The sequence below is a fragment of the Ursus maritimus genome, unplaced genomic scaffold (genome assembly GCF_017311325.1).
Source record: "Ursus maritimus isolate PB19 unplaced genomic scaffold, ASM1731132v1 scaffold_8, whole genome shotgun sequence".
Taxonomy (NCBI): domain Eukaryota; kingdom Metazoa; phylum Chordata; class Mammalia; order Carnivora; family Ursidae; genus Ursus; species Ursus maritimus.
In genome coordinates this window covers 14,993,022-15,018,580 of record NW_024426996.1, presented here as the reverse complement: position 1 = coordinate 15,018,580, position 25,559 = coordinate 14,993,022, and the positions used below count along the sequence as shown (strand labels likewise).

Here is a 25,559-nt window from a genome sequence, read left to right as displayed (position 1 = left end):
AAATATTATTGTTACCATTACATTGTTTCATCAATAACTGGCTGTTTTAATTTCTTTATGATGCAACAGATATCTTCCCAGACCTCACAGATAAGTAAACGTTAAGCAAATTTAAAACATATGGGAGATAATTATCTCAGAGAATAGTCAAGTTTCATATCCGAAAGAATTTCCAAGGTAATCTTCTTAAATCCTCTCATTTTATATAGGAGAAACCCAAGTCTCGATGGAGTCAAGTGTTTTGTCCAAGGTCACACAGCTAGTTGCTGACAGAATCAAGGTTGGAATCCTAATTAATTTTGGCTGATATCTCTGTCTCTCCCTGGGAATGTTTGCTTCCCACGCTATGCCCATCCTTCCCTTTGTCTAGCCTCAGAAGGAATCTTGCCATATGAGGAAGGATGTCCTCAACTCTGGAAAGAATTCAGGAGTGGGGCGGGTGAGTGGACTGAGATTTGATTCAGTTTGGTGTTTAATAGTATTGAGTCACTGATGCTTAATACATTGAAAAATAAAGTCTGTGCTTATTTTTAAATAACCAAAATAGCTAGGAGCACACATCTATACCAACATATTTGTACTTTATGGAAAATCTTTATGTGAATACATTATATAAGAGACTAAACACTGTATACCTGTTATCTGTGACTATCTTATAATGAAGGGCCATTTTTCATCTTTACATATCATTTTCTAATAAAATAAACTATGGAACTAAATTAATTAATATATCTTAAATGGTTCAGTTGATCTGGCCTTTGTATATCTATTAAACACCTTGTCCAAGTTGTGTAAGAATTCTTGACTTTTCTTGTCTTGCCTCACTTTAGGGGCCAGTTACTCTAAAACCTGTGACCTCATTCTTGATGCTACCATCTCCTGAAGGTCAGGTTTAATGTCATCCTCTACGAAGGTGATGTACATCCATGTTTGCCTGTAAGCGTCCCGGTTTTTATCTACTATCCTGTTGTAATTAATAACAGTATCTCCTTTTACCCTCAAGAGTCAAGGTTTGGATACTAAATTGTATGGTTATCCTACTCATAGTGAATGTAAAATATGCTAGGGAAGGACTTTTCCTCCTCCAACTTTCAGGCAAATCTCAGCATTTTCTCCTGCTTGAGCTATGTCTGTCCCTTCCTATTTTCAGTGTCTTACGAATTGTACCTCTTGCCTTCCAAGATTCACTGAAACTGATTAATCTTTCAAACGCCATCCTATTCAAAACTCAATATTTGACTTGATTGAACTAGAGTATCTGCCAAGTCCACTTTCATTTTGGTTTCAACTGGTTGTCCTAATATAGAGTGTGAATAAATGTTCCAGGCTTAAAAATAATTAAATTAACTATAAATATAAATATAAATTAAATTAAAAATAAATTATCAAGAGGAATTTGATGAAGGATTTGTGCTTTGCAGGGTAGTTAAATGTGTTTTTCCATAGAAACAACACAAATCCAATTGTTTGTGTGTTGGATCTCAAATTAGAACATGCTCATACCTGGAACACCTAAACAGTTTTGCCTAAGGAATCTCTTAAGATGCTTCCAAATTATATTCCAAACAACTTCTTTAAGTCTAAGTTTAAGAAGCATCCAAAATTTATGATCTCCTCAAAGGGCCGGCAATTTAGTTTAGAGAATATGGGTTTTGTAGTCAGATGGACATGAGTTCAAATGTTGCTCTCAGTCTTTCAATTCTGATCCTTCCATTTCCTCATCTGTGAATGGGGAGAACTGACTTATATAATGAGAACTTACTACAGTTCCAGGCAGTTCTAATAGTGGATACATTTTTCTGTAATGATTTTATAGAGGTTTTGGAAGTGATTTTGGCTTTCTCACATCTTCCTACCTGTGAAAAAAATGTAAATATCTTTTGGTGCCTGTCTTTGGGGTCTCTCTGTCTCTACTGCCTAATTTCAGACCATCACAGTGTCTTACTTGAATAAAGAAAGAACCTCTTAAGTAGTCTAGTCCTTCAGACCACCTGTCCCTAAATTCTTTCTCCACTTAGCATTCTTAAAACAAAGTATCCCCTGTTTAAAATGTTTCGGTAGCTTCGCCATTGCCTGTGGGATAAAAAACAAATTCCTGAGCCTTTTGCCTATATTTCCTTCTACATATTTCGTCTATTAGTCTATGTCTTTCATTCTACATTCCAGCTCTATAGAAATTCTTGAAGTGACCCAAGTGTGCCCTATCTCCTGCCTGGAACGTTAATCCTCTCCCTCTCCTGCATTCAGAATGTGCCTTGGTTCATCTTCTCAAAAAGCCTTCTTTGCTTACTTCCCATCTTGATTGCATGCTGCTTTGATGTGCTCTCCGGTAATGTGCCAATCTCCCCAGTAGTCTGTAAATTCCTCATTTCCAAAGGGTAACCCTCCTGACATTGGATTTTGTCTTTTTCTTTATACCCAAACACATCACATTATTTGGATTCAATTAAATCTGGCTTTTGGTAGATTGAAGGAAGGAAAGAAAGGAAGAAAAGAGGAAAGAAGAAATTTTACCTTATTTTCCTGGAGAAATTTGTATTCTGGATAAAGAAATACTGTCCCTTGAGATAACAAGGAATAATTATATGAACCTCATTACCTGGCACGGAGCCTTGTCAATAGAAGACAATCATTAAATATTTGTAGCTTTGATTCACTGACTCACTAAATACCACCTGTGTACCTAGATTAATATGCGATCAGTACCATAATAAAAGGGCATTTCTTTCAAAAATGATTTTAAAATGTTGTTATTTGCTATCAAGCTGCAGTAGTGTTCAGACAAGAGATTTCCTCTACCTTGGTGTGTCCTGGGGGAGGGGGGGACAGCTGCAATGGTGTTTGGGGGAAAGTTGTTTTTTTCCAACAAAGATCCACCCTGTCTTTGCCTGCCTTCACATAAGCCACCTTTCTGATATGGCGGAACCCAAAGTCTGCTAAGCCAGTCACGTTATCCCACAGTGTGTCTGAGCCACAGGACCCAGAGAGGCTGACTCACGAGAACAGGTAATTAGGAAGCAGTAGGACATGAGACGGGAGAGGAAATCTAATTTACAGCTTGCTGGAGAGCTCTGAGTCAGCGTGGAGGAGAACCGAGATGGAAGATTAAATTATCTGTGAGCTCACTTCTCTGAAATTATTTAGTCTGTCCCTTTTTTCATTTAAAAAACATATGCTGTGAATGCAAGGATTTAGCTCCTGCTTCTGAAGAGCTGGCAGCTGAGAGTAGTTTCTTGAAACCACCTGGAAAGGATAGAATTAGCTTTAGGATATCTGCTATTCCAATAAGGGCCACGACTATCGAGTTCAGGAAACAGAGGAGATGTCCAGAAACTCTTAGGACCTCCTAGCAACTCAAGGGTATATGGCGGCCTCTGTGTCAACAAAACTCAAGGGTTTCGAGGCACCATGTATAGATGCAGCCTCCTAGAGCCCAGCAGGGGCTCTTCCCTTGTTTCCTGCGATGCCTAGCTGCTTGAGCCACAGGGAGACTTGCAGAGTTCAGTCAATTGCAGAGGTATGTTAGTCTTTGCCTTCATACTTGTGGACTTTTTTTGGATGTTTGTTGATTGAAGAGTAGTAACCCAGGCAACAAATATAATTAATACATTCAAGAAATATTGGTCAAATATATATTCTCTAGTAGACAGTGTTCTGAATACTAGGGATAATGTGGTTTAAAAAGCCTAAATATTGGGGCACCTGGGTGGCGCAGTCGTTAAGTGTCTGCCTTCGGCTCAGGGCGTGATCCCAGCGTTCTGGGATCGAGCCCCACATCAGACTCCTCTGCTAGGGGCCTGCTTCTTCCTCTCCCACTCCCCCTGCTCGTGTTCCCTCTCCCGCTCGCTGTCTCACTCTGTCAAATAAATAAATAAAATCTTTAAAAAAAAAAAAAAGCCTAAATATTATGTTTCTGATCTTATTTATAACTTCCAACACATTTCTGATTTATAAAACTCATTCTACAGGAAATCCAGTAAACATACTTAAACTGACTAATTGAATGAATAAATACAAAAAGAAACTAAGATAATTTCAGATGAGATTGGGCGCGTTCAGGGTGGTACGGCCGTAGACGAACCTAAGATAATTTCGGATAGTGGTAAGTGCTATGAAGAACAATTAAAATAGAAACATGGGGCAGAGAGTGTGTGTATGTAAGGGGAGGGGGAGTTGATCAGGTAGAGTGGTCAGGAAATCTTTTTTCTGGGGAGGTACAGGGGAATGATGGGTAACTATTAGAGGCCATGAAATGGGATAATGGGAAACCATTGGAAGGTGTGCAGCAGAGGAATTATGGGAAACTATCAGATGGTATAACGTGGGGAATAGTTATCCTGGCTGCTGTGAGGAGAATGGCTTTTGAGAGGAGACGGGCAACAAAGTAAGCATGAGCTTGAGTTGAAGAGAGTTGATGCTTGAGATTTTTATGTGCATGGTTCCCTGGGACTATTAAAAATTTCCATGTATGATATCTCCTCCCAAGCACAGAACATTACAACCCAGTAGCTGTTCATGCAGTCACTTTCCTTCACTGCTATCACAAAAGAGCTCTCTGGGATTCCTTAGTAAAAGCCTTCCTCTAGTGTTACTGTAAACCTGGAAACTGAGAGGAGATCAAGAGTTAAGAGAACTCTGACTGTCTTGCCTGTGTTAGTATGGTCTGCCCTGGATTTCACCTCTGCTGTAAGTACCTCTCCCATCAGTGAAATTCAACTCCACACATCCAGGCTTCATAACACAGTAACTAGTCTCCACTAAACTATGCTAGGATTCTAAGATCCAGAGCATGCCCAGAGTAGGGCAACCTGGAGTATGTCCAAGGGACCTAAATATAGAGGGACAATTTTTTTTAATGGTTGTATGTCACTGTGTTATTTTAGATTGTGCTCGAATTCACATATTGACAGCACATGCTTCGCTTCCAATGGGGAGAAACAAACCATGTCATGAATTACAAAGTATGTTGGAGGACCAATTTCCTGTTGTTGGCACTGGTCACCAAAATTGCTAGTTCCCTCTTTGCTTAACCTATTTTGAGAGACTTTGGTTCTTGCATTTAATACCTATAATCTATTGTCTGTGGCTCAGCCCACTTCTGTTCCAAACAACCTGCCTGTATGTGACTTCTCTTTACACCTTCCTTCCTGAGTCCAATCCACAACCCTGAATCAGCCTGACTCATTCCGGCTAAATCTCTGTGTCTCTCCTCACAGCCTATCTCTCTTTCAAGGTTTACTCAGATTTCCTTCCTGTTCCTTCTAACAGACAAAGGCAAAATGTTCAAATTAAAAGTAAAGTTTAAGAGGTAAAAGAAAAATAGGAATACTTTTAGTAAATCCAAGTCATATATATCAGAGTGTCAGACTCCAATCGTACTTGACCTATTAGTGTTCTATATAAATGTAGCTGTTGATGTCTTTGGGATTTACCTTTGCACAGAGCTCAGTTAAACAAAATCGATTGAGAATGGAAGGAGATTAGGATCCTGCCATTGTGTCAAAAAGTATAAAGTATGGTTTATAAGATTTCTTTCTCAAGTTAATTTATGTACTTTGAATCAGTTGCTTATTTGTCATGGTTAGAAAATTGATACAGAACCTATTAATTACTCAACATTTTGGAAAATATGTTTCAAAAAACAAATTATCACTTAAAACAATACTTTTATAATCATTTAGTCACGTTGCACTGTTTTCTTCCAGAGATCAGGGCAAGAGTAGATACAATATCATTTCATTTTATTTATTTGATTTTTTATTTTTATTTTTTTAATTATGTTCAATTAGCCAACAATATCATTTTAAAAGTAGATGGGCAATATCAAAACCAAACTGAATTTCTGAACTAAAGAATGTGTCACAATTTGAAAATGGGTTTTGAATGGTCTGAGCATTTGCTAATTGTGTCTTTAAATTGTAGCTTGTAATGTAGATTTGCCTTCAGTAGTTTAAGGAATCAGATCAAAGAGAAAGATTAATAGTGCCCAGAGCAATTTCGATCTGGGCCATTTCATATTTTGACTTATCTGACCCTAGGATGGATGTTGCTGAGAGTGGGCAACTCAATGGAGACAATGTAAATAAATTTGAGGCACATGCTTATAACGTGAGAATGGATAAAAAGATAGTTATAGAAAATTGGCCTTACTTCTTAAGTAAGCCCATTGATTTTATTTGACAACTATGCACTTATCTAAAAAGTTATTGCTTGTTACTATATTCCACAAGGGAAGGATGAGGTAGGTTTATAAATGTTCAATTAATATTTGTTAAATAATTACATGAATGAATGAATGGATGCATTATAGAAAGGAAAATTTAAAAAATATATTGTAATAACAATATCACTCCTTCAGTCAGAGAAAAATAATTTCCTTATATATAAGTAGGAAATGTTACATGAAAGACACCAAATAAAAATATTGAGCTGCTCTTTTATTTAATAAAATACGTAATTAATAATAACAAGAATAAACTTGCATGTATGGTAAAAAAAAATCTCGACAAATTAGAAATAGGGATCTGTGGTAATAATAATGTGTTTCTAGTTCAATATTGCTGATACTGGGTAGAAATATGAGGGGCGCTTAGCTGGCTCAGTCGGTTAAGCGTCTGCCTTCGGCTCAGGTCATGATCCCAGGTTCCTGGGATCCAGCCCCACATCAGACTCCCTGCTCGGCATGGAGTCCATTTCTCCCTCTCCCTCTGCCTCTCCCCTGGCTTGTGCTGTCTTTCTTGCTCTCTCTCAAATAAACAAATAAAATCTTAAAAAAATATATTAAAATTAATAACACCTGTCATAGCACCATCCGTTATAGTCCTCTGTAAGGACTAAAGGATGTCAGCGTCCTGAGACATAAAAAATATTATGGAAAATCAACAAAGGGTAAGATTATTTCCTAAATATACAAGAAGTTGGGCATTATAGAGAAACTTTCAGTATTAAGGATTTTAAAGTGGAGTAAAATGTTTTCTCTGAGAATAGATGGTTCTCACAGTGTAATTGTGTTACTGTGCCCTGCCAACTCCTGTGGGTATTATACAAGGTTACACAGGGGAAAGGTAAACCACTTCTCTTTGGGTACAGTGTAGTAGAAAGAACATTGAATTAGAAGTTGTGAAACCTGGTAACTATTCTTAGCTGCGGCATTAATTAGCTATGCGAATGACCTTGTACAAATCATATTTTCTCTGGGTATCAGTTTCCTCATCTATGAAGTGAGGGCATTGGGCTAAATTATATTTAAGATCCTGATATGCTTTCTGTGGTTCTTATTCTTTTGTGTGTGTGTCTTTTTCCAAATGCTCAACTACTACGTTATTTAAGGTATATTTCCTGGTTCTTTTTTTTTTTTTTTCCCTCCCCTCTCTGTCTCTTTCTTCAATATATGGGATAGGAGGACACTGACTAAGTCTGAGGGGCGGGAGGAGGAAGAAAGTTAGCTACAGGAAAGGTTTATATCCCTCTCTACAAGAAAACTTAAATATAGCTACTACAGCTTTGAAAGGAATGGTTTATGTCCAAACAGCATTTTCCAGACAAGCTCTGTACTTTTTTGCCAACAGAATTAACTTTAAACTGAACGCAGTAGACAGTTAAACAAGAGTCGGCACTGGAAACAGCTGTGAGTAGACAAGACCAGTTACTTATAAGGTACTGTTTTTTACTCATTGAAATCTCCTTCAGGGTTTATTTACTTTGGGCACAAGTATTCCCTGGTCATTTGACCTTTCCCCCCACCTCGCCTCTATTCTGAGAGAAAACACACTCTTTAAAATACCTTAGTTTCTTCGCTGTATTGTTTTGTGGCTGTTGATATTTGAAGCTACTGGGATTTGGTTTTGTTTTGTTTTGTTTTCAGGAACCTAATGGTCGTTGTTGTTATTTTATTTTGAAGCTTAGTTTAGCGTTGTCCTTTTTTGTATCTTGTCATGGGTAAGGTTTTATGTTTTGTTTTTTGTGTCGGATAAAGAAAGATATGCTGTAATATGACGGAATGTGCCGAATGCTCTTGACTGAGGGGGAGGGATAAGTTAATTCATGTTGGACTGAAGTATAGAACCAGTTTAGAGCCAATCAGATAGAAGGACCAAGACACAGCAGCTCCAGGCGCTCTAAACTGACTCGGGGAAGGCTCGTCGACCTCATCACAACTTGGGGGATCTGACCTGGAAAACTCACAATTTTGAATTAGGATTTTACCTCGAATCTACGTCTGTTGTTAATTGTTCATTTTAACCACTCCTTCCCTCTGTTTCCATTTATTTAAAAAAATTCTGGCAAGCCTTTTTAAAAAAATTTTCTTATGAAGTTTATCTTCTTTAAGCTCATCCACCTTAAATGGACAACATTTCCAAGAACTCAAATCACTGAGCTGTGGAGGCTCTCGGAGCAGAAGGGGGATAGCCCAAAATGGCAGTGGGGTGGACAGAAGGGAACCACTATTATCTGCAGTGTCACTCTTTTCCCGGACGCATGACTAACTAATATATAATTCTAGCTGCTGGTCAATAAACAAATAATGAGACAATTAAGGAGTTCTACATTTGTGGATTTTCCAAAAAGTGAAGCTTACAAGTTTACCATGGAAAACTCCAGAAGTCTTAGAAAGAATTTAGCCATTTTTGGATAGTTCACTTTCTGAGATCCAGTATATATTTTGAGATCTCTCTGGAGGGAACTTAATTCAGTTTAACATTCTCTGAATTACCCAGCCTTCTCATCATGGATATACATTGTAGAATTATTTTATAATGTAATGATACGTTGGGGGCCTATTTTGTGGTGTGTAAGGCTATTACTTCTTATGTCAAGAGGTCACGTAATCACTACGCTTTTTAAAAACGTATCATTTTTATAGGACTTTTTTCTTCATGTGTCCAGCATCCATATGGAAGTGTGACTTCTTATGGGTGTGGACAGTTTGCATTCTTCTAACAACACCCTTCAACCTCAACCACGTCTTTATAATTATTATTTCTTTTGTGCTGTGCACAAGAAAACCAGAAAAAAAAAAGAGTTTATAAAAAATTATGGAAGGCATGAGAAGCAGTAATTTTATTTGAGGGCCCAAGAGATTCTCTTATGAGGGAAGTGCACGTGACAAAGGGCATAGACACAGTGACACCTATTTTAGGTGCTCAGGAGACTTTCGGTTTGTGTCCAAGTTCTTAGTTGTGTTCTGTAGCAGAAGTTGCCATGGAAGTGACTCTGGGATAAGGAAGGCAATTACTGCATCAGATACAGAAAGTGTTTGTTCTCCTTTTTATGAAGTTACTGGAGGTATGTGTCAAGGAATCAGTGACTAACCACATCTCAAGGGGCAGACTTAATATTAATCAAGTACTAAGTATTTTATTTTAGTTCCATTTACACATGTGCTATTCACACGCATGCACATCTGAGAAACAGCATCATAATGCTTTGTAGGAAAGAGTTAGGGAAGAGGAAAAAATACTCATCATCTAGCCCAAGCAGTTCTTCTGTGTGGTGACTATGCTTTAAGGAGAAAAGATATATTTTTCAATTGTCTCAGTAATGTCTTGATTTCTTTAACTGTAGTCTCACTTACTCACAATTTCTTTTAAGTTGAAAATATAATGAAGCCGAATTTTGAATTTTGTAGCAGAATATATGTTTTCTCACCATTCAGTATTTTTTTATGTTGTGCACTGCAGAGCAAAAGGAATCACTGGTTTCTCAGTGATCTTGATAATTAATCCCACTTTACGCATGAAAAAAATGAAAACTGGACATATTAGAGAAATACATAAAGCGCTAAACTGAGTCCAGGGCAATTCTAAATTCCAACTTTAAGTAATCCATTACTAATGACTTGACCATACAGTAGCTTTATTTAGAATTCTGTGTGAGGACTTTTGTCTTAGAGGCCGTTTTTGCTCATGCTATTTTTTAAATACAAGTTTCATCTAATCACTGTAGAAATTGTTACTGGGTGTTAAAGTATCTCATGGTGTAAATGACAAACTCTTTTATGTTTGAAACCATGAGTTTAGGGACTGCCTTTGTCTGCAACCTTGAACTTAGGGTCCCCATGAGTTTAGAAGCATCATCTAAAATCTAGAGGTTTTGCTCATTTTTGCTTCCTCATTCTTTCGGTTAAATGGTACGGGTTATTTTAAAATAAAATGTTATTCCAATTGAAACATAACTCTTTAAAATTGAAAATATGCTATTTTAAGTCAATACAGTAAAGGTTTTATAACTATACTTGAGTCTTTCGGTTTAATCAAAATGTCATTTTCATGGGCTTACCTAATTAGGAAATCTGACCTATGAAAGGATATGTATTTTACAAGGAGAACTATACTATCTCAAGACCTAAACTTAAAATTCCTGAAAACTCAGTGCTGTGATGAATATACATTTATGAAGACTTCCATTGAGAAAGAGCTTTTTACAACGAGAAAGGGAAGAAGCCTGTTAGTATTCACTGATGGTGCTTTATAAGGGTCTCTCTTGACACAGCCTTGTGCGACTCTCCAGAAGCCTCAGAACATAGCCCCTCATGAATTAGAATTCGGTGAGCAAATGTATGCATTTCAAGGAACTGTCAAGTCCAATGCTGTAGGTTGTGGACAAGGAAGAGAAGCTATCAATATTGCTTTAGTTGCTGAACAGAGAAAGAGATGATTGGTTTCTCCTCATAAAAATCAGAATTGAGTTCATTTTCCATGTCAACCTCTCAGGAAAGATGCTCAGATTGATGCAAGTATGTTCTTCTATGTTGCCCTTTGCTTCATGTACTAAATTGGACAATTTAAGAGGTGATGTGGTCAAAGACTAAGATTCTTTTTGTTCATTTTAGTTATGCAATAAATGTCTGTTGAATGAATATAACTTCCAATCCTTTAATTAAAAGGGCATTAACAAAAAATAATACTAAAACCATTATATTTTACTTCATGTTTTATTATTGGAGTATTTGTTATTTAGTTGACTGTGTTGGGTTATGCTAAAACAGAAAAACTTCATTAAGCAATACTATTAATAAATTAGGAAATTCCTGTTAGCAAGCAGCAGTTTAGATCTATGAATTGCTATAGGTGCCTATAGTTAGTAATAATTTAACAAGCAGAGTTGGAAGACATGAAGGCCTCAGCCTTTTACCTCTATCCTTTATTTTGCTGAAGGCATTGTGGAATTTATAATTCGTTTGTTACAAGCAGATGCCACTTTTAAAAATTAATATTATTATTAATAATTTTATTTTACTAATATTGTTAATATTCTTTTATTACTATTATTTGATTTATTATTATTATTGGGAAAAACAGCAGGATATTAGAAGGACAGATAAATGTGGCTGAGTCTAAGCTTTACAGGCCAAATATTATTTTGGTAATCTTAAAATTTTAGGAAGTAATTTTTAAAGATTACGTAAGTTATAGAGCTCTAGGCAAACAGTGATATCTTTCCAAACTAACAAAAATAATAATAATGATTCTAAGGAGCAATTTCCATTTTGCTTTAGCTTCTCTCTCCAACCTGCTTGCTTTTGAATGTGTTTAATCCAAATATGTGTTCTGCGGTCCTTCTCTGCTGCACAGCATGATTCCAGCAGGGAAGACAGCATCGGCATGGTAGGCCCTCCATCTCCACACCTGAGAACCGTACAAGTAGAATCGAATACAGTAGAAAGGAAAACAACCTCCCTGCAAACCTGGGGTGTAAAATGCCCCACATAACTCACAAGAAAGCTAGCAGTTGTAATGCTTATGAAGAGAGTGACAATATAAAAGCAGAAATAAATTATTGTCACCAATAATAATCTATTCCTAATAGATTTCTTTCTGTATCTGCGTATATAATATAGTATCAATATTTTGTTTTGTTTTATTTTTACAAAATTGGCTTAAAACTGCAAATTTGGATTCTACCTTGCTTCATTTAACATTTTATTAGGAACTTTTTCTATATTATTCAGAACACTTTGGAAAAGAGTAATATACAACTGCATACTGGTCCACTCTACTCTATGGCAATACCGTATGTAACAGAATGTGCTCCCCCCCATTGTTGGGGACTTACTTTGTTTCGGTGTGTTCTGTCATTCATCGGATAAGAATAAGCATTCATTTACATGTGATTTTTGCTCATTGAGTTATCTTAGAATTGTAATGACTTAGAAATCTGCAAGTCTAAATCCCTCTTTTTGCAGTGTAGGGGAACTAAGTCCAGAAATCTTGCTCATGTAGAACCCAGGCTTCCAGCTTTCAGTCTAATTTCGATGTTCATCCAGACATAATGACTGGATGATAAATTTACTCTGGGGCAAGAGGTGAAAGCGTAATTTCCTTCTGTCTGAGTAAGAGGTCAACCATGTACCCTATTCTCTGAAAATCCCCAGGGAACAGAAGGGTTCTCATACTAAAGAAAGAACTCAAGATTCCATGCCAGAAGTCTTTATGACACACGGGGTGATAAACATATAATAGCTATGGGAACATTTTTAAGTAGCTGTCACTTTGTTAATGAGTATTTGCTAAAGCATTTCCTGGGCCACTAGTGTTTATGGAACTTTTAAACAAAATATTTATCAGGATGAAACCGGGACTTGCTTCATAAATTATGTCCTTTTACTTGCACCTTTGCTTTTCCTCAGTGCATAACCAATGCCAGGCCTCTGCTACAGTAAACAAACAAACACTCAACTTTCTCAACGAAGCGCTCTCTACCTGATGCCAAGAAAAATTTGGGTTTTTTCTGTATTTGCTTTCCCACCTCCCTCTGACTCTAAAACTCTTTGCAGTTTGGCATTTATTTCTACCACAATATTGAAATTACCTCTCAGAGGTTGCTAAGGATGGCCAAATTCATGGTTAAACCCAGAGCTTTTTAGCCATTGCTCACCTCTGCTCTTTCTGCCATTCATACTGTTTGCCGCCATGCTCTTCTTGAAATAGTTCTTTTAGTGTTAGGGATCTTGTACAAGCTTACGGTTCCACCTTTCTTTTCTTCACTTTCTTCAGAGGGCTCCTGTCTTCTTCCCACCTCCTTGCTCCGGGTGTCTGTGTTTGTTTTCTGTCCCCACCCCCCTTTATACTTTCTCCCTCAAAAGATTGCATCCAGTCCCGTGGCTTTGTCTTAAAGCCCAATCTAGAGATTTGGTTGGCAAGACCTCTTGTAACTCACAATTAGTACAAGTTATGATACAGGTTTCCTTTCTCTGGATGTGCAACACTTGTGGTAGGATCTTTGGCTTGGTGGGAAAGTGGGCTGGATTCCAGGCCCATCTTGACCCCACAACCTTCTGTCCCTCCCCTGCTTCTCAGAGCTCCCAGTACAAGGCTGTCTCAGATGTTCCAGGACTTCAAATTCCATATCATTCCCTCACTCCTACCAGCCCTTCGTCTGTTATCTCCTTCCTCAATTCCTATACAACCAGGTGACAGTTATAGAATTTTAAAATCTACAGTCTTTGCTTTTTTTTTCATCCCCATGACCACTACCTTGCTCAGAATTAAATGATCTCTTCTTAACCGGATGTCTCCTTATTGGTCCTGGTCTCCCTCACTCCAATCCTTTGCCACTCCAGTCCATCTTCTAAACTGTTGGCAATTTAAAGATATATGTATATATGTCTTTTATATATATGTGTACATATTCCCTCCCACACCCCAAATTTTCAGTGAGTCCTTAGTAGTTAAGAGCAGGACCTATGGATTTGAATTACAGGATTTGAGGCTCAGCTCTGGCAACATTTTGCATGTATCATCCTATGCGAGTGACTTTAACATTTCTAAGCCTTCATTTTCTCACATAAAAGAAGTATAATAAATGTACCAATCACGGTTAACATGTATCAAACCCGTACACACCCAGGGGCCACGGTGCTCTGTGTTCTTTCCATGCCTTCCTTCATCCAGTACTCAAAAGAGTACATTTTATTAGATTTATGCTAAACATACCTTAAAAATGCAATCCAGGCAATCTTAAAGAGACTGGTTTATTCTTTATGAGTTCAATTTGTTTGTTTGTTTTTCAAGAAAGCTACTCTAATGTTAAACCCAGATAATACCAATGACCTTAGCCCAATCGCAAATGATGGTAAAACTAAAGTAAGTGGATGTTTTATTTCAGTTTGAAAGGAAGGCATCTCCTGGCCCATTCTTTCTTGTGCTGGAGAGGAGGTGGGTAGGGGGATGGGCTAAATGGTTGATAGGCATTAAGGAGGGTACCTGTGATGAGCACTGGGTGTTATATGTAAGTGATGAATCACTAAATTCTGTTCCTGAAATGGATAGTGCACTATATGTTAACTAACTGGAATTTAAATAAAATCTTAAAGAAAAAACAAAAACCAAACAACAACAACAACAAAAAAAGGGTAACAAGAAAAGGAAAACTTTTTTTTTCTAGTAACATTTGCACGATGCAAATAAACACTTTTCTTTATTCAGTATTTCTATGTGATTGTCTTTATTTATTCTTTATGATTCAACCTTATAGTCACAAAACAAACTAGCGGAGTAGCCAGGAGTCTATCCCAGGTTTTTGACAACAGGCTCTCTGCTCATTTGCAGATTGCTTCTCTTCCTGTGAATTTAAGAATCAGTGCAATGACATAATCAAATTTAAGTGAAAATACTCCACAGAGTAATGACTAAGGGGTTTCAGATGTATGCCAGGAATATTATTTCACTATAATGTTATCCTAGAGTAATAGATTGATTTAGTTTTTCCAAATCGACATATGCCTTCCACTTTGGGTAGATACACTGACCATTTGCCCTTGTATCCGATACCAGTTTTTTGAAAGCGATTGCTAATGTCTTCTCTAGTGCTTTCCTCCAGAGACTAAGCTATTTCTGTCAGAGGACTTTGGCTCTTTCTTAGCATCAAAGGTTCTGTGGCTTATTTCATTTCCTTAATCTACTCAGTAATTACTTATGAATGGAAATTGCATAGATCATACAACAAGGACACTGGATGGGGTCTTAAGGATCTTGTAATGAAGCCTCTACATATTTCACCTGACCAAAGCAGGCCAAGCTAGGCTAAGAGACATATCAGTGATCATAGAGCGAGCCTAGAGGGTGTTTTGTCTCTAAAAATGCATACCTTGCAGTTTTACTGGCAACTTCTTGGAATATCCAATGCATTGAATAGCCTAAAAATCACAATTGAAATAAATCTGAGTCTTCTCTTTCCTTCTTCCTCCATCTTTCAGTGTCAGGCAGGAATCCAGTGTGTATATTAGAGATCCACCCCCTTTTTCTTTTTCTCTTTCTCTCTTTTTTTTCAAGATTTTATTTACTTATTTATTTGAGAGAGACAGAACGTGTGTATGCCAGAGAGAACATGAGCAGGGAATAGAGGGAGAAGCAGGCTCCCTGCTGAGCAAGGAGCCTAACTTGGGGCTCAATCCCAGGACCCAGGGATCATGACCTGAGCTGAAGGCAGACACTTAACAGACTGAGCCACACAGTCCCCCCTCTACCCTTTTTTTCATTCACAGGAGCTGCGTTTTGGTAGAAAAAGCTTTCCAAATGCGGTTTGCTTGGCTTTAAATTTCCTCAGCTCTTGAAATGGGAATTACTGACATATATCACGAATAAAATAATGAAATATTTATGAATCATCCTGAAAGTGCAACTCCCAGTGCTCCACAGTGTTCTCTGAAGAAAAGGAAATCTCTGTGTCAGAGATATATTTGTACATTTCAAGAAAAATATTAACATTATGTTGTGTCAGTTTTATAGTATGAAATACCATACACACACGTACAAAGACTGGGGACATGGCTTGGGAGAAGTACCTTTTCAAGAGTGAATGTTCTCCTCCTCCACACAGATTGGTCACTTTCTCATATAAACACCTGGCCTCGGCCTTTTTCCCGTCTCCCCTTTGTACTATTTGCCACTCATGGTCACCTGTTAGCTTACAGTGTTCCTCAGTCTTACCTTTGTAGAGGTTATTACTTCTTCTGAGATGCTCTCCCTGACTCCGTCCCTACCCTTAACTCCCATGGCTGACCTCTATGGTTTTCACTACTTTGCACTTGAACTTCATGCTTACTGGCCCACGTTCTTAGGCCAGCTGCACTGGAAGCTCCCAGAGGACAGGGGCTTTGTCTGACAGGCTTGGATGACCGGTGCTTAACACAATGCCTGAGACTGGATGACAAATTTAGGGGCCCGATATTGCTTTAGTCTTGTTGTTGCAAAGGAGCATAAATCCTGTGTGAGGTATTGTCACACAAGGAGCTGTTAAAAGATTGGCCAGCCTGTCACACCAGACACCTGGTTAGTTGAATGGAAAGTCTGAGAATATAGGCAAGAGCAATGAGCTTCTTTCTTTTTCCCTCTGGGTAAAATATTCCAGGATTTTGCTCTACATAGATTTATTTCATATTTACTCAGATTTCATATTAAAGCAGATGGTCATTCAGGTGTTTATTTTATTTTTTTTAAACACCTTCACTCATTTCACCATGCAGGTGTTTTTTGAACTTTGTCTGTCTTAGCTTCTTCACCATTTGTCAGAGTTTCAGCCGTCCCTTTATATGATGGAGACTTGGACTCAATGCTGAAATTCAAGAAATATTTTGATATTCATTCATGGTCTGTCCCCTTACATTTTCTCAAATCTCATTCCTTTTATGACAAATACTGCTTCAGAAAAAAGGTAATTAAGAAAAAAAGTGCTTTGGAGATTTTTATTTGCAACAGTTTTTGAGTTTCAAAAAGTTAACAGCATAAATCCTCAGGATCCAAAGTTTAAATGATAGCAACAACAATGAAAACAGCTAAATAAAACCATTCTCTTTATCCTATTCCCAAAAGAAATAAGGGTTCTCATGGCAGGGGGCCAAAGAGAAGAATCAGAGGGAAACTAAGGGATGTCAGCTGCTTGGAGGGTGGTGGGACTCTGAGAGGGGACTCCACAGTTCTGTCACCCTCTGCCCCACTGCCTGAACTGGGTACCTAGGAGACAGAATGGAAAACCTGGAGGCGACAAACTCAAATCGTTGTTCGGTGCCATTTCACTTGGTACCGGGATATTCAAAATGGGTATGTAGGCAGACATGTCCAAAACAACCCCCTAGCTTATCCAATGTCCTCAGTGCAGCCAAGAGAGGAGGAGAAGAAGCAGTGAGAGGCAAACTGGGAAAAGCCAGGGACAAGGACAAGGAGGACTTTGTCCCAGGGTTTGTAGACCGAAGTCCAAGAACAGACAAGGAAATCAGCATCTCAGACATGCCTGTGTATGCAGAGGATGATGATCATGGACCAGATTCCCACTCTTCTCCAATAAGACCTGGAACCCTAGATTTCTCCAACATCAGATGGCTCCCAGGAAAGTGGTGGCTCTGAATTAACTAAGATGGCATTTCAGCCACCCGACAGTGTAAAAGAATAAGGAAGTTACATTTTATGTACTTGACTTTGTAGACCAGCATCCATTCCTTACTTCTACGTAAATCATTTTTTAACTTAAGCCCATTATTTTCAGATGCCTATTTTACTATAGAAAATGCTGGTATACAATAATGTTTTATAATCTTGATAAAAGTCTGAATTATGCTTATTTGTCTTTACAGTTGGAGGAATATCAAGATTAGAAAGACAAAGCATAAGATTGACCTGTTCATGTCTTGAGCATAGGGGTCAGAGGATTAGGGATGAAAAGAGTAATCTTACAGGAGAATCTCTACTCTAGACAGCTTAACAGAGCTTCATATTTTCGTTTCCATTTCATCCAAATTCTGATCGTGAAGGATCAGAAGCATGTTATGTTTCTGTGCCTTACCAATGTTATCTTAAGTGACACAAAGAAAATGCTGAAACTTGGGGCACCTGGGTGGCTCAGTCGGTTAAGCGTCTGCTTTCAGCTCAAGTCATGATCGCAGGGTCCTGAGATTGAGCCCCATGTCAGGCTCTCTGCTCATTGGGGAGTCTGCTTCTCCCTCTCGCTCTGCCTGCTGCTCCCCCTACTTGTGCTCTCTCTTTCTCTGTTAAATAAATAAATAAATAAAATCTTTAAAAAAAACAAAAGAAAGAAAATACTGAAACTTTGGTAAATTGCTCAGAAGGATTATTGCTCGCCTAAAAGTGCCTTATAAAGTGAGCCCATACTGGTAATGAGTGATCCTTACACAAGTTCTTTCTTAAAGCACAGCTAAGCTGCCCAAAAAGTAACATCTGCTCCAAGTCTATGGGCTCCATAGAGATCAAGGACAGAAAGGGGAAAAAAAATCACTTAATGGCTTTCTGAGGGGATTATAGGTTACTCAGAGTAAAGGCTAAATTTGGACTCACCAAGAAATTCCCTATGAAAATCTAAGTTCTGAGAAGTTCTGAACTCAACTGACTGATGTGAGAATTTTCCAAAGTATGGTCTGTTTAGGTTTTCACTGGTCCTCTGGGACATCTATGGAATTTCTTGGCCAAAACTTGGCAACTGCCTGTGTATGGCCCAGTTTCTTATTACCCAATGTGCAGACAGAAAGGGGATGGTATGCAGAAGTTGACTAGTATACATGGGTGGGGCCAGAGATTGTTACTCCATGCAAATACAAATGCAAATGCAGGCTCTGAACAAAAATCTTCTCTGAAGAGCCAGGCATGGCATCTCATAAGCTTAACAGCACTGGGGTGTAATTTGGAGAAGCAGTCATGTCAGGGGTACCATCATGTGGCAAATGAGATCCAGCCAGCCAGAGAGATGTCAGGCAATCAAAGAATAGTATTCTAAACAGGTCAAGCAGGCTTTCGTTCTCAGGGAAATCAGTCAGCAGATTCGTGGGAGTTCAGGGATAGGACGCTTCATATGAGTGAAATGGAAAACAAAATGCAGGCTCATTGAGCAGCTGGGTATTAGACACTAGATAGGAACTAAGACACCAAAGAAGCAAAAACTCTGGTTACAACAGGAGAAGCCAAAATCGAATCCTAGAAAGTATGGAGCTAGCATTGAGAGTCAAATAGTAGTAGAGAGAAACAAATTACAAATATTGGTAATCAGAGAAAGCCAGGTATTCTGCAAGACTAGGCCTATTCTGGACCTCTGATATGCATGGTAGACTACCAGAAGGTCTTAGGGGTGGGGAAGTTAGTGCCAGCTATTTCAATTCATTCCCCAGAGAGACTGTTACTGGGGATTAGGATTATGTTTGCCCCTCTCTGAGATGCAATGTCGAGGATTCCTCAAAATCATCTTGAGAAGTACTATTAAGCCATCAGTATGACATTTTCTCTTCTAAAGACCACTAGATTTGCACATTTCCTTGCTTTAAGATCTAAGTTAGAATGTTTCGTTGCCTGTCTTCCAATGCCCTGATTTTAAATATTCTTTTTTTCTTGTCTTCTCTCAATAAGTTTGTGGGTATTAGATGTGGGTTTGTAGAAGTTACAAAAAAACACCTGAAGAACGTAAAATGCAGATTTCTGGGCCTGTGCTCAGAGTGCCCGATTCAGTGAACCTGGCATGGGGCCCTGGAATATGTATTTTAACAAAAACTCCCGGTGATTATGATTCAGGCTGTCCATGGACCACACTTTGAGAAGCCCTACTTTAAATCACCTAAATGCCTTGGGAAATCTGACAGTTCATTGGCCATATCACCTCTCCGACTGCCTCCAGCTCTCCATGTAGCAGTAAAAATTATTCCTTATCACACCACATATCTTTATTCCGGGTTATGAAAACAGTCCTTATAATAATATCCTGGACCAAAACATGGAGAGTTTTAGAATACAGCTCCAAATTCAAGATAGATTGTGTTTTGGCTGTCTTTAATTTTGTTGTATCTACACTTTAAAGGGCGATTTATTTTTATTGAAATTTAGATCTATTCTGGGATATGAAAATGGCTCCAATTTATACCTGAAATCCAAGATTGTTTCCCTTTACTCTTCCCAGGGTGAATTATCTCTTTCCAATTTACTAGAGAAACATTCTTTAAACCACAAGCATACAGACAGCTGCAGACTCTTGGTAAAAATTAAAAAGGAGTATTTGGGATATTTACAGTGTCTCTTTTAGAATTGGAGGTTGGGCAACAAGCAATCATCACATATGGGAAAGATTTACATTGCCTGAGTGGGCTCAAGTTTGATGTAGCATAAATGGTATTTCCCCAGATTTTCCATGGCCGCAGTATATGCTCTTGTCTCTACAGAGAAATATGCTGGGTTAGGGAATAATGAATAAGCATTCTTCCAGGCACTGTAGTCAGAGCCTTTTCTTTTCAGCCAAGTTTAGTGTGACTGTTTCACATATGATTTTGCTCTTCATGAAGTGGATTGGAAAAAATGAAAATCTGGTCTAAAAATAAAGATATCAAGCATTTGACTACTAATCAGTAAACATTTGTTATTGCTAAGGTCTGTAAGAACTAAACAGCAGGATTCATGCTGCATATTAAGTCTAAATTCTGTTGCGTGTTTATCCTTTTCAACCCAACAAAGAAATAAGGACTCACAGAAATGAAGGAACTCCATGAAATAGTGTATCAAGCAAATTGCCTTAAAAAACAAAACGAGAATTAGAACTAAATGTCCATATTTTGGGGATCTGTGCAGTCTTCTTAAAATGTTTTTGATGATGGCCTTTTTTTCAGCTTTATAAATTATGCCTCTGTGACACACACATGTAGAGCATTAAGGCATATTTGAAGGTAAAGATAGAAGCAATAATGTAAAAGATTGCTCTTTGCCAAAAGTGGATAGGATTTGAGAGGTAACCCCAGAAAAGAAATTATATGTGTTAAAATACTGAGTCGTGTATTGTGTTTACCAAATAGTTTCAGCTAGCTACTTTCCTGTCACTTAATGGAGTTCTACTTCTCCCCGCTTTTGCAGTTAGTCATGGCCATGTAACTTACTTTGGCCAATGAAAAGTGAACAGAAGGGATGCATCTCATTTCCAGGTAGAAGTTATAGGTGCCACTGTCCAGATTATCATGTGCCCTACTGCTCTGGGATGGTGAAAGCACACAGTCAGGTTCTTGAATGAGCTGAGGCCCCTGCTGACCCACATTGGACAACAGCGTGAGTCAGAAAGAAATTGTGTTATGGAATTGCTTGTTAGTGCAGCAACATTTAGCCTATCCTGACTAGTACACATGTAGACATGGCAAATAACACCCCAAGTGTTTTGACAGAAAATGAAGATTTATTACCAAGGTGGAGGTTGTCAATAATATATGATTGTGCATTATATCATTTAAGGGAGCTCTAGAACCAACCTGATGGAAAGAACTGTGTCTGTTCAATTGTAGAGTCAGGTCTGAGTACTAAGAAACTAAAAATATATTTAAAAATTTTGTTCATGTCAATATATAGCAGCAATATACAACGAAACTGTCAATAATGATGACCCTCGAATATTAAAAATGGGAGTGAATGGGATATTCTACTTTTCTTTTTAATAATTCATACTTTTTTTATCAAGTGCACCTGAAGCAATTTTATATTTAAAAATACAAAATGGGAAAACTAAATACCACACCCCAGTAAAAATCTAAAGTTTTAACAATTTTTTAGATAAAGCATGGTGATCAGGATTAAGAGAATTCATAATATGCTGGTCGTGAAGAACCTCCTTCAAGGACTTGGAAGGAAAATGGAGTATCATACGTTCCCTATAGAAAAGCCAAGGCACTCATGGACTACTCATAGCCTAGACTGCTTTAAAGAAGCATTGCCCACTAATTGTAATTTTAAAAAAATCTAACATAGTCCAAGTATGTTAGAGTATGTTCCAATTCTTGATTCATTGCATTATCTCTTAAAATTCTCTTATTCCTTTCAGTTGTCCCCCAAAACTTGTCTTAATCCTCAAGAAAACTTTTTTCCCCTGAAATCCAGCCCATGGCCCCTCCTTTTCCTTTTCCTCCTTTTTAAATCCTCTCTTCCTACTTCATGCAGTTTCTCTTCTTGATTTTCTCAGTTTTCTCTACCTGGTACCCAGATACTACAAAACCAAAGCCAAGAATGGAACAGTCTCTGAATGTTCTTTGGAGTGAAAAACGCCAAGAGTCAAAGACAAAAATGAAAATATTACATTATATATTTTCCTCTTTTTTCTATGTTTGACACAGTTATGAGAGATGAGTTTTCAAGGAACTGCTCTTTGCTTATCTGTGGGAGTGTCCATTGGTTACATTTTCTATATAGACAGGCCTCTTTTTAAAAATAAATATTGTGGTTTTCCCCTTGAAAGAAGATAGAACCAATTAATGGATAAACCATATACTCTGGCCCAGCCCTTTATGGAGTACACAGCTTAATGGTATTTTGAGGAATATTATGACAATTTATGGATTATGTTCCAAAATGCTATTCACTTAGGAGACATTTCTGACATGTCTTCCATCCCAATATGATCCCTGTTTATCTTTATTTCCTAGGAAATATCTGATCTCAAAGAGCTACTATATTTCTTGTTTCAGAAATCCAAGATCATCACGTTGATTTATTAGAGTACATTTTGAAGTTCTGTCAGATTTCATTTTTATACACCACTGAAATACATCAACAAATTGTGTCCATCAACTAATATTTGGACTTGTTTAACTCTGTCATTATTTAATTAGTCTAAGAGAATGTCACAGTAGGCAGAGAACTCATTGTTTTTATGTATTAAAGAAATTCTTGTTGAAATAGAAGAATATTTTTCCTGTCCCCATAAATTAGAGACAGTAAGATAAATAGAGAGTTGACATATATAAAAGAAGCAAAGTTCATTCCCAGTAAGTTTTTAAAGAATGAGATTTTGTGTTTCTAGGAGGTCATAAATGTTGCAGCATACACCATTCTCTGCCCTCTCCACTTGCATGAACATGAAGTAGTGCAGCATATATGCACTTTAATTTTGTCTAGATAATAAGTTTGATGCAATTATTTGAGTACAAACTATCTCTAAAATGTATAGTTCAAGAAACTGCAAGCAATCATGCTAATGGCTGGTTTACAATGAGTTTCTATGATGAAGAATCCTTCAGAAAACAGACTTGAGCATGTGTTATATCCCTAGATCTTAAGAGTATTGCTTCTTAGGGACAGACGTGTGGTTTGATTTGGGAACATGGTTTTAGTTATTTTATTTATTTATTATTATTATTTTAAAGAGGGAGAGAGAGAGAGAGAGAAAGAGCAGGGGAGGGGCAGAGGGGAAGGGAGGGAGAGAATCTTAAGCTCAACTGGGGCTCAATCTCACTGCCTTGAGATACGACCTGAGCCAAAATCAAGAGTTGGACGCTTAACTGACTGAGCCACTGAGGTGCCCCAGGAACATGGTTTTAAAATGCTAGGGCTTTGAGGATCCTGACCCTGAAGACATCGCCCAGGTAAATAAAAATGGGGTTAGTAGAAGTTTGAAACCTTATTCCCCACAAAATAATCAAAGGATAAGGTAGGCCTTCCTCTTTTAATTCTGTTTATGGTAACTGGCAAACTCTTTTCCAGCACATTCTATTTTTAAGCAAGTTTTGACTTTTAAAACTATGACCCTCAGTTTGTATATACTCTTTTGTATCTCATATAAAATATGTGATAGAATGAGATTAGGCTAGTTCCTGTCACAAAAATAGAATGCTCTTGCGGATACTTTGAAAAGAAGAAATGAACAGTCTCTAGGTGTATTTTCTTCGATATTAATCCACCATCCATGGTGCACTCGGTATGGCCCAAGAAACACACATAGGAAGCAGTGTCTTCTTTGTAAGAATGTTTAAGTCATTGTAAGCATGTCTAATGTAGGGAAAGGAATAGCAACATGATAGGGATATAAATAAGAAGATTTTGAAAGAAATTTATTGAGGCTTCACCTGAGCAGAAAATGTGATTTATTTAGCAGCATGAGGTAATGCGTAAGAAGAGGTACCATATCCCTCTTGCCATTTTCTTTAGGGAACAGCATTCCTCATGCTGACGAGGAAAGGCATGTCTAACAGTTTAATGAAATGATCTAAATGTGTATCAGAGAGAGGGAATAAAACCATACATTCTGGAAACTTGAGGGAAAATCATTATTTTTTCCTTATTTTCAATAGAAATATCTATTTTCTATTACTATTTCTGTTGTTTTTAGAGTTGTTGGAGTCTACTGAAGATAGACTTGTAAGTCCTTTATAATGCGATACACATCTGTCAGGAGGCTGTCTGAATTCCATTGAAATAATAAAGTGGTGGAATGAAAAAGAGATACGATATGCCACTAAAGATTATTTTGCTGATATTTTCAGTATTTTTTTGGTAGCATTAGTTTGGAAGCCAGTAGCATAACCAATAAAGTGCAAAGGGAGAAAAAAAAATAATACCCAAATATCATTGTAGTGTATAATGTAAAATGTTGGATTTTCAATGTCTTATTGAATATTTTTTTACTTTAAACATAATCTTGACTATCATCAAAAATTTCAATTATCTGATCTTTTAAATGATTAACACTGAGTCTGTAACTGTGTTTGATCCCCTGTTTCATCTCATTAGTGGCATAGTGAAATGTTGTTCTCCAACCGATAATGTCTGCCCTCATGCATCTCTGGGGTTAGCCCCCTCAAAGAGCAACCTGAGGTCTAAGGACTAGGGGAAAGGAACATCACATCATGGACTTAGCCAAAGATCTTTTCATGGGTAGTACACAACATCTAGTTGCAAGGAACCCCACCGGGTAAAGAGATAGGTTTCACCTCTCATTATCATATTTCTTCCATTCTGAATTAATTTTTCACCCTTCAACATTTTTGAAATTGGCATCTGTCTCTGAATTGAAGTATACATTGATATAGAAATTCATACAAAGAAGCAAGAAAACATGGTAATAACCTAATGAGCTTTTCTTCATCATCATCTTGGCTCGATTTTCTCTTCCCTTCCTCTTTCTCCCACTGAAAGGCAGCACGGCTTATTGAGAGAGACTATGGGTTGTGGATTCCAAGGAACTAGGGTGTGAACTGGAGTCATGATTGTGGATTATTCTGGTCCTCAATGTTTTTCTCCATAGTAAATTAATAATGCCATTGTTAAAAGGCTGTTTTGGAGTCTAATGAAATAGCACATGTAAAGTTTCTAGTAGAAAAAATAAGTAGCTGGGTCTCTTTCACAGTGTTTTGGATGACCAGCAGGCTCCAATTCTCCTGCTGGAACTTCTTATTTTATTTTTCCATCTCCCTCATATAACCCTCCTTTTGCTGTTGTTAGATTAAGTGGGCTTCAATGAAAACAAAACAAAACAGACAATGCAATAACAAATGCAGAAACAAAAAGATTCTTCTTCCATGTATAGTGATATGAGTGTAAGTTAACATATTATACTCAACTGAGTGGAAAACTGTTTCTAGTTCTTTAGTTTCTAACTAATAAAAGACATGTTTTAAGTACCCAAGATTTTAGTTTAAATATCAATTTAACCTTTCATTAAAAACATCAAAAGATTGAGATAAGAATACATGGACTCTTTCTAAATATCTATAAAACTCAGAGATATTAATGGCATCACACAATTGAGTCATTTCTTAAAAATAGCATATCAGGGGTGCCTGGGTGGCACAGCGGATAAGCGTCTGCCTTCGGCTCAGGGCGTGA

General features: G+C 37.6%; 1 protein-coding gene across 4 annotated transcripts in view; it reads left to right on the top strand.

Annotated features, from left to right (window-relative positions):
* ARHGAP24 (Rho GTPase activating protein 24) overlaps positions 1 to 25,559 on the top strand; it is a 489,199-nt gene that overhangs the window by 276,975 nt on the left and 186,665 nt on the right. The window contains exon 2 of one of the 4 annotated variants that reach the window (XM_008706160.2): positions 7,569 to 7,656. The exons of the other annotated variants lie outside the window; for them this stretch is intronic. The gene's annotated coding sequence lies outside the window, so the exon portion shown is untranslated. The remainder of the gene's footprint in view (positions 1 to 7,568; positions 7,657 to 25,559) is intronic. 4 annotated transcript variants of the gene reach the window in all.